The sequence below is a fragment of the Lagenorhynchus albirostris genome, chromosome 8 (genome assembly GCF_949774975.1).
Source record: "Lagenorhynchus albirostris chromosome 8, mLagAlb1.1, whole genome shotgun sequence".
Taxonomy (NCBI): Eukaryota; Metazoa; Chordata; class Mammalia; order Artiodactyla; family Delphinidae; genus Lagenorhynchus; species Lagenorhynchus albirostris.
The window spans coordinates 24,856,972-24,873,690 of record NC_083102.1 but is presented as its reverse complement, the minus strand read 5'-3'; the positions used below and the strand labels follow the sequence as shown (position 1 = coordinate 24,873,690).

The following is a 16,719-nucleotide window of genomic DNA, read 5'->3' as shown; positions in this document are numbered from 1 at the left end:
GTTTCATTTTTTACTTTAGCTGTTTCTTACTCATTTTTTTCTCCTTTTTCTGCAATTGATTTGCAAAGTATTCCATTAATTGCCTCGTAACTGTCATATCTATGGAAAATTCTTAGCATGCCTTAAAGTGATCAAGAAAGCTCTTGGGTGTTGAAATATACTATTTTATTTTTAGATCTTTGTGTCTCATCTGGATTCTGCTTAGGCAAACCTAGTTAGATTTAATGATGCTGTCACACATTTGCTGTTAAATTGTATTGATCTGGGTCAATCAGACCCTTGAGATATGTTTGCCCCTCTAGGATCCTTGCCCAGACTAGATGTCCATGCAATTTCTGTCCAGCTCCTAAGCCAGAGGCATTTAAGCTGGCCAACAATGGTCTCTTGCTTTGATAAAGTCTTGTATCTGGAGGTCTAAGCTTAAGAATGAGAAATAGAATTTGTATGGTCCTGTCTGATGCTGAACTCTAGCTTTTGCCTGCACCCCTGGGCTTACCTCATGGATCTCCTATGTAAAGTCATGATTTTTGTTTGTTTGTTTGCTTTGCAATGTCCGGCTACAAACCATTCTTAGTGCCCACTGTTCTGAGCACTGAGTGTAGAAATAGCCGTTCCCTCTCTGCGCCAGTGTCACAGGTGCAGCAGGGCAGCTGCACCCATGGCGCCGGCAGGTCCAGCATCTGCAGGGCAGCGTCCCCTCCCTCCCACCCAGAAAAAGTCATGATTTTTAAGGATCTCTGTTCCTACTAGGATTAGCCGGATGGGGTAACTTCTCCAGGAGCGGGTAGGGTAGGGTAGGGAGGGATTGAGGTGTCTATATTCAAGAATAACAAATTCTAGGCCAATACAACACATCATGAACTACCCCAATACAAGGTTAGTAATATATGAAAATGTTTTTAAAGGAAATGTTGTTTATGTTGTAAATAAGAAAAGAAAAATGATCGCCAGACTGATATCTTCTATAATTTGGGAAATACCCACTTTGTGCCAAGAACTGTATCATGCACTAGAGACAAAGGGTTAAAAGATATAGTCCCTGCCCCCAAGGAGCTCACGGCATAGCGAGCAGACTTACTAGTAAGTAGTATAAAAGCTATGAGAGGGAAGCACTAAATGATAGGGAGCAGACGGAATGGATGCCTAGCTCAGACTGTAAACAGCTGGAAGACTTCTTGGAGACGGTGACCTACGAACTGAATTTTAAAGGAAGAGAATTTCAGGCAGATGGAATAGCACACTAGAAGGCTCAAAGCTGTGAGGAAATAGCCCACTTACGGCCCTGCAAGTACTCCAGCAAAGGTCTTAATTGGTTAGTGGCAGAAGATGGAAATGAAGGGTTTAACAGAGCCAAATGATTAAGGTTCTTATATGTCTTGCTAAGGATTCTGGATTCTAACCTAGGCTGTGGAGAGGTACTGAAGGATAAGTAGTCAAGGGGAATGACCAGATTTGCATTTTAGAACGATTTCTCTGGCTGCAACCATATAACTGGGGAAGGATGGGGGGACATAACGATACAAAACGAATAGAGGACGATTATAGCAATTCAGGAAAGAAATTATGAGGGTCTTATCTTACTCTGAAGAAAGATATTAAAGAGCTAAGGAGGCAAAACATGATTGTTGATTACATGGTTAAGGAGATGGGGATAAGGGAAAGAGTGAAGGCAGGTCCAGGATGCCCTAGATTTCTGGCTTTGGCAACCAGGTAAAACGTGATGACATTCATAGAAACGGAGAGCAACAGTGTGAGAGGAGACTTGACTCAAGGTAGATACAACTATCCTGAGTTACCGACCAAATGTCCTGGTGGAAACACAGGGCCACGACTAGGGTGAGGTGAGTGAGGCACTCAATTGGATGCAAATATTAAGGGGCAAAAAAACTCAGTAATCAGAATAAATACTACATTAATGAAAAAAATTTAAACCAAAATTAAAGCAGAAATTCATGAACAAAATATCAAAATATTAAATAAAGGCAGCATCAGTACCAATGGCATGCCACCACATAGAGCCACCTTGGAGGAAAAGAAAAATCAGGAATACCTATCCTGGTACAGGATGCAGTGGCCAAACCCGGAAGCCCTGGCTCCTTAAAGGAAGCTGTGATTGAGAGAGATTGGATAGTCCTCAGCTGGGCAGGAGGTTTACAGAAGGTGTGTTTTGTGGGTTTCTCCCCAGCTTTATTGAGGTATAATTTAAAAATAAAATCGTAAGATATTTAAAGTGCAGACTGTAGTAATCTGACATATGTATACATTGAAAAGAGTTCCTCCCACCTAGTTGTTTAACACAAGGGAGGTGTCCTTATTTCTTTTTACTCTTCTTTTATGAGAGAAGAAACTTGAACATATCTGCTTTCTAGGTTAAAAAGGGCTGGCGATGGAAGGAGGGCTTTGGGAGCAGGAAGGCAGAGAAGCACAGGGAGAGATGGGGCTGGAGGGAAGGAGAGGAAGATGGGGACTGATGTAGGTAAGTTAGTAAAGGTCTTCAGAACTAAGGGAGTTTCTACTTAGGAACTGACAGTGAAGGAAAGAGCTTTTATTGTCTGGATAACACATCAGCATATCATCCCTCTGCAGATCACTCTTTTTATCTTTTGTAATGTTTATAACATTTCCTCACATCTTTCTGCATTTTTTCCCATCCCCAAATTTAGAGGAATTAGTATGCCATACTTATCTCCCACAATCCCCCTCTCTTCTGAGCATCAATCAGCGGTTACTAATGTGAAGCTTCAACAACGGAAGAACAAAGAAGCATTAAAAACTGTTTGATGAAAATAATAGAAGCAGTGCTTAAGTGCTGCCCACATCGTTTCAAAAACGCTCTTACCCAACCTTCAAGGTGGAAATTATACTCAAGGCTGCAATGACTGGATCCCCAAGTTCACCACAGTCTGCACCTTAGAGCAATTTTTCCATAAAACAGTTCTTTTATTTTAGTAATAGAATATCTACTAAAAGGGTGAAAAACAATGCAAGCAAATGCAGTAAATGTTTGTTATTCGGAGAAGCAAGTTATTCCTTTGTGCTCTACCGTTGTTTGAGCTAAGTTCCAGAGGTTGATACTAATGGAATGGATTGCAGAACTACTTCTCAAACATGCGAAGTATCCAGGCTGTCAAATTAAAGGAGTCTCCAAGGTTGGTGCTTCTCTGGTCATCTCTAATTAGGCAATACTCTGCTGGAACCCTCACAATTAAGAGTTGTTTTTCTCCTCCAGTGAACAGAAGGGGAATTTTTAAAGTGTATGTAGTGACTTCCTCTTTGTTGTAATTTTATTTAGAGGAGTATGTTACAAAGATTGAGATATAATAAATTGTTCTATTTTCCCCTGTTGAAGGAAAACTAAACAAATAAACATAAATTTGCAAGAAAATTAACAAAAGCGATGCTTATCTTTTATATTATTTTATCAGTATTTAACTTATATTAAGATTATTTTTCAGTTGCATCCATGTCACAAAACACTCCAGGCATACCAGGGTATGTGCTACTCACTAAACGTTAAGTATATGTTTAGTAATGCTTTTCCACCTCTGGGATCTATTTGGGAAGGAAAAGTGTCATGTTATTTTTCTATATGTGGAATGACCCAGACTTATCTGCCTGTTAATACTTTATCCATCTGATGCCTCCTACAACATCCAGCCTTACCTGATAAGCTATTTTTTCTTTATCAGTTATTGACTATCATAAATCAATGGATAAAACAATGAAGAAATGAATTAACTGATCAATGTGGTCAGATTCTATGGGCTACATATCTTTGTAACCCCAGTGGAGCCTACCACAGTGTCTGGAACATTAGCAAGTCAAATAAATATTTACCAAATTATTAATTACGTGTGTATCGCACAGATTGGAATACATTTTACTTCAAGGAATTCTCCCTAAATTATAATCATAGCTTCTGAGGAGAAAAGCATATATTTCCCATCAACCTGATCCTTAAAATCTTCAGAAGCACTTTTTCTGTAAAGGTAAATAAATTTTCTTTTAAATGCGGTGGGAGAAGCTGGTGGATGATTTCTGAATGTCTGGTTGCTGTCCTCAAGGCTTAGCAATCACCTGAACCTGAGGGACTTTTATCTAACCTTAACTCTGCACCTGACTGCCAAGCAGAGCTAATCACTTAAGTTCCAGTGAATTAATGGGTTCATCTGTAAAACACGATTGCCATCAAAGGACTTCAGAGGAAAAGACTAATGACAGAATAACCGAAATGACAGTAGATTTAAAGATTCAACAGTGCTATCAAAATTCAGGGCAAAGCCATTTTCCATACTGTCCCTCAAGTGTAACTGTGCCGCTTTTATGAGGATCGAATTCAAGAAAAATAAGCTTATAAGAGCTCTGTCGTGCTGTTTTGTATCTGCTGGATTGATGCCAGATGTCAATCCTGTTACTTTCAAAAATTTAACACGGAAAGCAATTGGAAAATTCATGATATTTTCATTAGATGCCCAAGGACTCTAGACTTCAATGCCCAAGGACACCTATGACTTTGCAAAGATGGCTAACTAGAAAAGCAATTCATACATTTCTTTTTATCACCTTTTTCCTCTTCTATTTCCTTTCATTTTTCTACTACATTTTGAATTTGACTTTTATGTTTCTGCATCTGAAGCAGTTGGAAGGTTTTTGCAGACTCCAGGGTGCCGTTTTCAGTGTCTGATGAGGTTATCCCTTCGATGTGTGTCAAAAAATCACTTCCAGGCTCCAGATAAAGAGCCAGGGTGCCCCAGAAGTGCCCTAAGCCCTCTGGGGGCTTGATTGTCTGAGCTGCTTGTATCCTTCTAGCTGTAATGCATGTTTCAGGGCAATGATAAATACTGGCTCAACGGAGAGCGATGCAAAGTATTCCTCAGAGAAATAAGATCTGCGTCTATTGGAAAACTGATTTTTTTTCCAGGCACTGTGACATCTGTTCAGGGTAACTAAGCATCGCTGCATAAGGGGATAGAGGACATTAACTGAACTGGTCCACAATGAAATAGAAGAACATCAGAACCAAAGCACACTCTGTTCAGATAGTTCATAGTGTCCTTTTAATCACCCACTTGACTTTATAAATCGATTTAATATGTGGGAGGTTGGTATAGAGCAGACAGAACAACTGTAATTGCACGATATTGGGACCACTAATGAACATAAAAAGCCATTTCATGTTCAGTGTTTGAAAGAAATCATGTTGGACTTAAAGGAAATCAGGAATCCAAGAATTCAGTTCAAAGAAAATAGAGCTGAAGACTGTATCAGAATCAAGTACCTCATACCTCTACATTCTAGCAATTAATGATTGATTTTTAAGAAAACCTATTTCTGCAAGAATGCCAAGTAATCTTTTTTAGAGCTCACTTTTAAATATTTCTTACCATGTTCTCATTCGTTAGCTCAACTGATTCTCTTAAGAATCCTATAATTTAAAAGTTATCATAATCTACATTTTAGAGTTTAAAAAGTTGAGAGAAATAAATTACATAATTTGATAAGCGTGGTAAAGGGGCCTCTAAGAACTCCAGGCTCCCTCTCTCCATCCCTTCCTCCCTCCCTCCCTTCCTTCTTTTAATAAACATGTATATATAACTAGTAATTACCAAGCACTTGCAATGCACTGGGCAGTGCGCTAGGCTCTCCAAGGCAAACATTTTAAACTACAATAAGAGAAACAGGAAGCAATGCAATGAGTCAGCTAGTATGGGAATCAGTTTAGTCACAGTTGCTCCCAGCTGCAGGCTCAGAATGTTGGGTTGGGCTGCCCTGAATTGCAACCACATGCAATGCAGAGCCGTAGGAGCACAGTGGACCTGTCAGTTCACACTGCAGGCCCATTTATAGCTCTTATCTTAGTTAATACCACTGCTTATATATGTAAAAGGTACTTATGAATTATCATACAAAATATGGAAGGGACCTCAAGATACTTCTAGTCTCCTGGTTCTCAAATCTAACCATGTACCAGAGGCACTGGTGGTTTTTATAAGGAACAGATTCTTGAGCTTCACCAAGGACTTCATTATTTCCAGGAAGGAATTAAAAAAATAAATCTGTGTTTCTAGTAAACTCTCCCAGTGACTTCTGAGTAGTCTGTTTAAAACGGTATTGGAAAACTTAGACTATAGTCTTGCTTTTGATTTTTATTATTACAAGATCTAGAATTGAGTTCAAATGGTCAGGTTTTGTGAGAAATGCTTCTGTTTAGTCTTGGAAATACCACCAGCAGTAGAAAATGGCTTATAGTCCACGTAATCCCAGCCATTGGAGATGACAGAAGCAAACAGAGTAACCAAGTAGGCTAGGGTACGGAATCTGGACCCCTCTGAGACAACCTAAGAAGTGAGTCTGCCAGAGGATAGTGATCATTATAAGTGGGCTGCCTGTATCTCCTGGTATGTTTTGGACAAGCCCATCTCCCATGCCCTGCTTGTGGCATGGTGACAGCAGTACAACCTGAAGCCAGAAGCTGGGACAGTGGTTTCCTGATTCCCCCACTTCCTGATGAGGCAGTGCTGGTGGACCAGTTCTGGGGTGGTGTTCTTGGGTTCACCCTTGAAGGTCTAATCTGGAGCTCTCCCCAAGCCTTCCCAAAAAACTGTAAGCACTAATCTATCGTGTGAGATTCCTTCCTGCTAAAAATGGAGTGGTTTCTGCTGTCTGTTGAAGAATAGCAAGTGATAAGGACATGAAGAATGAAAAGGAGGCAGGTGACAAACCAGGAAAAGAGAATTCTAGGCAGAGAGAACAGCAGGTGCAAAGGGTAGTGAGGCTGGAAAAGGGCTTGGCACGTTCAAGGAACAGAAAGGTCATTGGTGTTGGAACAAACAGGTGGGAATGGGAAGGATGAGATATAGCAGAAGGCAGATAAGGTCTATGCCAGCGAGATCAAGTTCAGATTTTTTTCCCCAAGTATATTGGAAAATCAATTAAGAGTTTCAATCAGGCATGATGTAGTTTTAAAAACTTACTCCGGATGCCTTGTAGAAAAAGAAAGCAGGAAGACTAGTTATGAGGCTGTTTCAGCAGTAGTGGTGGTGACAGTAGTAGGCGTAGTGATAGCAATGGTAGTAGTAGCAGCAGCAGAGAGGGAAAAGAGGAATTAAAGATGAGTCCTCGCGCTTCCGTGGTGGCACAGTGGTTAAGAATCCATCTGCCAATGCAGGGGACACGGGTTCGAGCCCTGCTCCGGGAAGATCCCACATGCTGCGGAGCAACTAAGCCCGTGTGCCACAACTACTGAGCCTGCACTCTAGAGCCCATGAGTCACAACTACTGAGCCCTCGTGCCACAACTACTGAAGCCCGCATGCCTAGAGCCTGTGCTCCACAACAAGAGAAGCCACAGCAACGAGAAGCCCGTTCACCACAACAAAGAGTAGCCTCCACTCACCGCAACTAGAGAAAGCCCATGCACAGCAACGAAGACCCAACACAGCCAAAAATAAATAAAATAAATAAATTTTAAAAAAAAGGTGAGTCCTCAGCTTTTAGCTGAATCAAAGGATAGATGTGGTACAATTCACTGAAATGGGAACTCTTGGGATAGAATAAGTTTGTGTTTAAGACATCAAGAATTTTTTTGCACAACTTGAATTTGAGATGCTAACTGGACATCTAAGAGCCTATGTCAAGGAGAGGTTGTAAATAAGAGTCTATAAAAGAACAGTTTTCCATCTGGAGACCCTCATCTGAACCAGGTCAAATTTTTTTTATTACAAGAGTCAGGAAAAAACCCTCTGAGCACAGCACATCCAAGCGCCCATTTCTTATGTTGGCTATTATCATAGACCGTAGGCAGTTCCACTCTATTAACCCTACTACCACCTCCCCTGTGTTTTCTCTGAAATTCATGACCACTTCGTCAGATCCAGTAAGGTCTGGACCTCTCCTGCCTAGTTACCATCAACAAAAAACTAAATCAGGCTCTCTGGTCATCTACAAGCCTCTTACTGCATGTTTGCTTCATACTTCTAACACAGACCCTGAGACAGTAACCTCCAGTCTTCTCAATTTTCTCTGATAACTACCTAGAGAAGCTGACTTGCTCTTCTTTATAAATACACTCACGACATCATTAGCTATGATGTGCCACGATGCCAATCTCCTTGTTGTTGTGTAAACTTGCCCATCCCATATGCACGTTTTATCATCACAATCATCAACGTCATTGTGGTGGTAGTTGTTTTCATAATTGCTAAATATTGAAAACTGGCTATCTCAGTCATTCTTTGAAAGTATGCTTTATTTCCACCTAAGTATATTTGCATGCATGAAGTCTTTACAGGGAGAATACATACAGATATATGTGTTGACACACCCATGTTATGTATATATACATATGTATGTATATATGAGTGTATGTGTATACGTATGTATGTATATGTACATGTATATATATGAAACCAGCATTTTATCATCAATGTTATTTTAATTCACAGCCATTGAAACATACAAAACTTTTAAGATTTCACTATCTGAAAATATGGGAGAGCTCCAAAATGTTTAAGTGTTCAACCTTTAAGATGAAAGTATTCATCATAAAAAAAAAGAAAAAAAAGATCTTGGCATATTTAGGAATGGTAGTAAGTAACCAAAGGACCGTTTCTTTTAGGAAATTTCACTACGTTAACTTCAAACTACTTATTATTTTACATGTTGTCTGGTTTGCTAAAACCTAATGCAAGTAAAGAAGATCCAAGCAATCATTAAATATATCACTAGGAAATGAATTTTAGATAAAAGTTCCATTATTTTAAGATAGGAGAGAACACAAAATTGCAAGGGTTGGTATTAATTTTAATGTCACTGACAGTATATTTAGTAGAAAGAATATGCAAGTGATATCAAGTGTTGTTTCTTTTTGTTTTAATATCCATGTGAACCTGAGAGAAATCACCTATTACACTGGGAAAATGTATAAAGAAGGTGATTAGTTAGGGCCCTCCAGAGAAACAGAACCAATAGGATGTGTGTGTGTGTGTGTGTGTGTGTGTGTGTGTGTGTGTGTATATATACATATAGATACATATATATATATGTATGTATGTATTTCAATATATATATTGAAAGAGGTTTATAAGGAATTGGCTCATGCACTTATGAGCCAACAATTATGGAGTTCAACAAGTCCCAAGTCAGCAAGCTGGAGACCCAAGACAGCCACTGGTGTAGTTCCAGTTTAAAGGCTGTCAGGCTCAAGATACAGGAAGAGTCAATATTTCAGTTCAAGTCTTAAGGCAGGTAAAAGCCAATGTCCCAGTTCAGAGGCATTCAGGCAGGAAAAATCCTCTCTTACTCATGGGAAGGTCAGACCTTCAACTGATTGGATATGGCTCATCAACATTGGGGAAGGCAATCTGCTTTACTCAGTCTACAAATTTAAGTGTAAGTCTAAAAATACCCTCATAGAAACACCAAGAATAATGTTTGACCAAATACCTTGACTCCTTGTGTGACCCAGTCAAGTTAACACATAAAACTGATCATCACAGTCGGTCAACATTCTCTCAGGATACAGGATCTTTTGTCTTTTCTAAAACTCCATACTAAAGAAAAGACTAACATGAATAGTAACTGACAGAGAGAGTACAAACCACTCTAAGTCTGGTTGTAAAAAGTATTATGTGCATTTTCCTCAGATCCTTATTTCCAAAGACTCCCATTATTCAATATGCTTCATCCATACCCAATACCTGCCGTATCAACTGCAAAAGTCAATAAAACACTAAGACCTTGGTCCTTGTTACCTCGTGCCTACCTGGCAGTCCTATCACCAGTCTTTCTTCATAACAATCCATTTCTACACAATTACTTGATAAATCTTCCTCAAACGTTACTAACGTCACAACCCTCCCATAGTCAAGAACCTACAATGTCTCAGCAGAGCAGCAAAGGCAGATTAACTTTCATCTCTACAAAGAGGCCATGGCTATTATTATGTATTAGACATTACAAAAATTAAAAGTTAAAGTTCCTATATTCACCTTTAGAATTTCAAAGATGAGTCAGAATTGTAAGCAAAGTGGAAACAAAATGAGTATTCTAATGGTACAGGGGGTGTGCATTAGAAGCAAACTGTGACTGCCATCAGCTGTGTGTATTGGGGGAAATGGAGTACCAGTAAATATGTCATCTTAGTGGTCTTTCTTTCCTTCAACAACCGTTTATTTAGTGTCTTCTACACCCTATTCTACACTAGGACTGGGGTTTCAAACCGTTAAAGGCACAGCCCCTGACCTTATGGAACTCAGAAAACTAGCAAAAGTAATTCAATAATGACAGTATCCACTTATAGAAGGCTAACTTTAAGCCAGACATTTGCATTCTCTAGCATAGCTAGACACACAGTAGGTGTTTAATAATAATCTATGTGATACAATTGAATTAGGTTAGGAAACATTTAAATTTAGGCATTTGAATTTAATAAATGTATTTATTTTTCCTTTTGAAAAGGCTAGCCTGATCTCTTTCTTAAAACAGTTTTTTTTCCTTCCTTATATATAGTCCGTCTTAGACTCCTGACTTTTCAGTCTAATTGGCCTAATTTAAAAATCATGTTGGCAAGCAGTATTTTCCATAACTATGTGGAGTTATAAAGAAGTTACCCAGAGAAGTGTATTTGACAGCTAAGTTATTTCTCTACAGAAATGCACTGAAATTTAGAAAGAGATCAGTTAGGCTTGTAATAACTACAGTTTTTCTATACTACCTTTTACTCCCCTGTGGCGTCTGCCCACGTCATTCTCTCAGAGTCCCGAAGGTGAGAGCTGCTAGAAAGTATGACTTCATGATGTGACCTACCCACTTTTGCAGTAACCCCTTCTTTTTTTTTTTTACATCTTTATTGGAGTATAATTGCTTTACAATGGTGTGTTAGTTTCTGCTTTATAACAAAGTGAATCAGTTATACATATACATATGTTCCCATATCTCTTCCCTCTTGCGTCTCCCTCCCTCCCACCCTACTCCACCCCTCTAGGTGGTCACAAAGCACGGAGCTGATCTCCCTGTGCTATGCGGCTGCTTCCCACTAGCTATCTACCTGACGTTTGGTAGTGTATATATGTCCATGCCTCTCTCTCGCTTTGTCATAGCTCACCCTTCCCCCCACCATATTCTCAAGTCCATTCTCTAGTACGTCTGTGTCTTTATTCCTGTCTTACCCCTAGGTTCTTCATGACATTTTTTTTCTTAAATTCCATATATATGTGTTAGCATACGGTATTTGTCTTTCTCTTTCTGACTTACTTCACTCCGTATGACAGACTCTAGGTCCATCCACCTCATTAGAAATAGCTCAATTTCGTTTCTTTTTATGGCTGAGTAATATTCCATTGTATATATGTGCCACATCTTCTTTATCCATTCATCCGATGATGGACACTTAGGTTGTTTCCATCTCCGGGCTATTGTAAATAGAGCTGCAATGAACATTTTGGTACATGACTCTTTTTGAATTATGGTTTTCTCAGGGTATATGCCCAGTAGTGGGATTGCTGGGTCATATGGTAGTTCTATCTATAGTTTTTTAAGGAACCTCCATACTGTTCTCTATAGTGGCTGTACCAATTCACATTCCCACCAGCAGTGCAAGAGAGTTCCCTTTTCTCCACGCCCTCTCCAGCATTTATTGTTTCTGGGACCTAATGAAACTTTAAAGCTTTTGCACAGCAAAGGAAACCATAAACAAGACCAAAAGACAACCCTCAGAATGGGAGAAAATATTTGCAAATGAAGCAACTGACAAAGGATTAATCTCCAAAATTTACAAGCAGCTCATGCAGCTCAATAACAAAAAAACAAACAACCCAATCCAGAAATGGGCAGAAGACCTAAATAGACATTTCTCCAAAAAAGATATACAGACTGCCAACAAACGCATGAAAGAATGCTCAACATCATTAATCATTAGAGAAATGCAAATCAAAACTACAATAAGATATCATCTCACACCAGTCAGAATGACCATCATCAAAAAATCTAGATGCAGTAACCCCTTCTTAAATGCCCCTATGGAACGTTGGTTCTCACCTCCTCCCTCTGGTCCAAAACTTCTAATGCATCTTCTATTCCATCTGTGCCCAGAAACTTCAAAAGCCAAGAAACTTCGTTCTCCCTGAGGGTGTTTTAAAGTATCACTCTACTCTCATGCACAGACAGAATACTTGAGAACATTTGTAGGCAGAAGACAAAGTATCAGTGAAGAGGGAGAGACTAAAGAAATGGCAGCAATTGAGAGAGGAAAGCATGAGAGAGAAGAGGAAGGATCATGAACATGAGTGCAGGGGTTATTCTCCAAACAAGGCCACTGAGCTCCTCCTCCATCAAAGAAGAGCGGCAATAAACATGTCAAGGGGAGAAAGAAAAAGACAATAGTTTCTTTAAAAATTTTGTGAGGTGGAAAAAAGTAACTACAGGAGACCCTAGAGAGTCTACACATTCTCCTTAAAGAAGTAGGGAGTGAGATCATTCGCTTGGGAAGTGCAGCTGATTACGAAAAAGACTTAAAGCCTCTTCCAAGATGTCTTTGGGCATGTATAAAATGTTAATAATTGTGGTGAGAGCCCAAAGGAAAGTGGACGGCACAAATGTCTAATGGTGTAGTCACCAGAATCCTATAGCTCTCATCCAATTCTGGACAGGGAAGAGGTCAAAAGTGTGAACAACAGACCTGATCCTGGAGACAAATAATTCTAGGGACCGGAAATGGAGAGCCTTAGCGTGACTGACAGGCCCAGGCTTAGGAAGCTGGTGGGACAAACAGGAGCCTGCATGTACCATTAGTGTGAGCCGTCCAGGGACATGAGTGGCAGCGGTAAAAGAGTCCATAGACACAGCCAACCGTTGCCCTCCTTTATGCTGGGAGAGCAGGTCAAACTTGGCTGAGATACACAGCTGTGAACAGGTTTTCTCAAAAAGAGACAATTGAGAAAAATAAAGCAGGTCAATAACCATGCTGTCTCTACCTACAATTTTCTCTACATATTTTCAATATAGCCTTTACTTCTACTTCAAAGACTGTGACATCGAATATCTGAGAATTTTACCCCATATTATTTATATATTATACCCCATAGTATATATTACCAACCTACATGTTTATAAAAATTAAAATTCACAAAGCAATTATTTAATCAAATTAATAATAGACCTTAAGTTAGCAGTTCTTTTGGTTAATATCTGAAGAATTTTATGGAAACATCTCTTTACATAGAAACCATGCTGAGAACAAAAATTTATGATTATCTAAAAACTGTTTTCTATTTCTAGAAATAACTCTTTCAAAAGAACATAGTTGAGTGGATCTCTTAATTTGAACAGTGATGTCTTTCAGAATTGCAGCGAGTTATTTCTGTTTTCTCATTTTTCCAGAGGAAAGGCTAAACTTGCTCCATATAGGGAAGTTTAAAAAAATGCATTCTTCAGGGACCAAATGTGTTCATACCTGACTATTTCAGAATCAGGTTCTGGAACAGGGGAAAAGATCTGATTCACAGAGGTTTTGGGTTTTGATTCAGAAATTCCACAACCTGCCATGAATCAGGTAAAAGAATTTGCAATGATGAGCTCTGCCTCTGCTGGTGAGTTCCTCTGCTGGTCAGAGGTGGAGGTCAGGACTTGTCAGGGTAGTCTCCATTGGCTACTTTGCAAGGGCATCATGGCCACTGAGAGTCAGATGTAGACGTAACCAGACGCTAACTTTAGATTTTCCATTTGCTTTCCATTTCCAATCTCTAGAATTGTTTGTCTCTGGAATCAGCTCTGTTGTTCATGTGTTCTACCTCTTCCCTGTCCAGACTTGACTGAGAGCTACAGGATTCTGGTGACTATACCATTATACATTTGTGCCATCTACTTTCCTTTGGGCTCTCACCACAATTATTAACTTTTTACAGATGCTCAAAGACATTTCTCACGGAGGTGGCCTTAAGTCTTTCATAATTTGCTGCACTTCCCAAGCAAAGGATCTTACTCCCTACTTCTTCAAGGAAAATGTTTAACTTTCTAGGGTCATCTTACTTTTCTCCACCTCAAAAGAAAATTAACATATAATCAATATTATATGCTGTGAGAGAATGTAAATACCTGGCTTTTGGAGTCAAAAGATGTGAGTCCAATTCCTAGACTAGTCACTTAAAAGGTAGGAGGTTTTAGGAAGTTACTTAACCTCTGTGAACCTCAGATATTTTTTTTACCCATAAAGTGGGTGACATGCACTTTACAAAGTTACGGTGAAAAATAAATCAATAAATGAGATAATATATTTGATCATTTTGCATAATTCTTGGCACATGGTCAATAAATGGTCACAGTAGGCATTACTCATTTTTAACTTATTGGTCCTTGCAACAAAGAGGCATATTTTGAAAGTAATTCTTTTAACATAAAGTAAATATAGATTTTATTTTCTAAACTTTATTAAGTGGTCAAAGTTGAAATGTTTATTCAATAAAGTATTCATCGTATGAATGGTTTTAATCCCGTAGGAATTCTGCTGCGATCAAATACCAGTAACCCGGGAGGCACAGTTCAGGTATGGGACTAAAAGGAAAAGGACGCATAAAGAAGGTTGTAAATGATTTCGTCAAGCCTTCAGTTCGTTCCCATGAAATTACACTATTACAGTCTGTGACAGTCACCATGTGTGAAAGATACAAGGGACTTGGAACCACTGAGAGAACTTACAGAGGTGTGTTATTGGGAAGGCCTTGTGATAGTTCAAGTTTACCCAGGCTGCGATCCACCATAGTACTTAGCTGGGCAATCTTCCTCTGGAAAAATGCACACAATTCACCAGCCTCCAGGGAGCTGGGAAATTACAAATAGAGACTTGAGGAGTGGGTGGATTTTTCTTTCCTTCAAAGCAGCAGCTGTTATGATAAAAGGCAATCTTGAGTCTTTAAAAAGGAAACCAAGAAATACAAGGTGTTTACCGATTTCTTTAGCAAGTTCTATTTTTTCTCTTCCTTTACTTCTCTCTAAATTCCAACGTGATTTTTTTTTTTTTTTTTTTTTTTACGGTACGTGGGCCTCTCACTGTCTTGGCCTCTCCCGTTGCGGAGCACAGGCTCCGGACGCGCAGGCTCAGCGGCCACGGCTCGCGGGCCCAGCCGCTCCGCGGCATGTGGGATCTTCCCGGACCAGGGCACGAACCCACGTCCCCTGCATCGGCAGGCGGACTCTCAACAACTGCGCCACCAGGGAAGCCCCAACGTGATATTTTTTAAAGCAACATTCATAATTTTTACTTCTTCCTAATTTATAACACCTCTAGAAAAGGAGTGGATGTATCTCTACATCATAAACATACCCTTTCTTTCCTCGTCCTCCTTCCCTCTTCCCCTCTCTCTCTTCTTTCCTTCCTTCTTTCTTTCTCTCTCTTTATGTCTTTTTAAAATTTATTATTATTTTTTATCCATCTCTCTAATATTTAATACTAACAGGCAAGGATATACAGAATGTATACAAAGAAGGCTGCATCTCACCCAAACTTGGAAGCATATGTCAAAATAAAAAAAGATATCCTCATATATACCCTTTCTGAAAAATATTATTCACAGGTCTGTGTTAATTGAAAAAGAGTACAATAAAAATTAACAATTAAAATCTTTTTCATGTAATGGGGAAAGCAGTACTGATTTTTCCCTTAACTTTGATAATTTAAAAATATCTAGATCTCCTATTTGTTCAACAGTCAAATAATTTCATACCAATAAAATTTAGTACTCAATAGGAAAATAAAATTAAATATGATTCATGGGGCTTCCCTGGTGGCACAGTGGTTAAGAATCCATCTACCAATGCAGGAGACATGGGTTCGAGCCCTGGTCTGGGAAAATCCCACATGCCGCGGAGCAACTAAGCCTGTGAGCCACACCTACTGAGCCTCCGCGCCACAACTACTGAGCCCACACGCCACAACTACTTAAGCCTGCGCGCCTAGAGCCCAGGCTCCACAACAAGAGAAGTCACAACAACGACAAGCCCACACACCGCAATGAAGAGTAGCCCCCACTCGTTACAAACAGAGAAAGCCCGTTTGCAGCAATGAAGACCCAACACAGCCAAAAATAAGAGCAAATAAATTAATTAATTTAAAAAAATATGATTCATATGATGAGAGAAATAAAGGAAATAATAAAAAAACAAAAAAAATGACAAAAATATAAAAAGATGTATAATAAACAAATAATACCAAACATATGTTAGGTCAATGAAACTATGTTTATCACTGAATTAAAAGTTAGATATTATCAGATTGAGTTAAAAGACAAAATTAAAATGCATTCTACTTGTATTAAAAGTACCTTTAAAGTAAGGATATATAGCATCATAAATAGTCATAAATCTGTATGAATTGAGAACCTATACAAGAAGCGAAAAATACAACAAAAATAAGATATATATTAATATGTATAAATAACAAAGTTGCATAAAGAAATATCACTTTACTAAGAGATTACCATTTGTCTCTGATAAGCATATCTGATGAGCATGTTTATAAATGTTCACATACAGGTAGTTTTTACCGTAGAAAGAATAATTACTTTAAATTCCCTTAGAAAAAATGCAAAGTATGATCATAAACTAGGCTGCATATAAATTTGAAAAAAAGCAGACATCACTCAGGGACGTTCTTAGATTATGATGAAACAAAAAAATAAATATATAAAAGTACTCTAACCCTTTGGAGATGAAAGAGTTAGAATGCTTA

At 38.9% G+C, this 16,719-nt stretch overlaps 1 protein-coding gene and 1 non-coding gene across 2 annotated transcripts in view; both read right to left on the bottom strand.

Moving 5' to 3' along the window:
• GRM8 (glutamate metabotropic receptor 8) overlaps positions 1-16,719 on the bottom strand; it is a 749,540-nt gene that overhangs the window by 217,937 nt on the left and 514,884 nt on the right. The window lies entirely within an intron of this gene.
• On the bottom strand, positions 548-683 carry LOC132525037 (small nucleolar RNA SNORA43). The gene has a single exon (XR_009542166.1). It is a non-coding gene; the product is annotated as a small nucleolar RNA SNORA43 (small nucleolar RNA).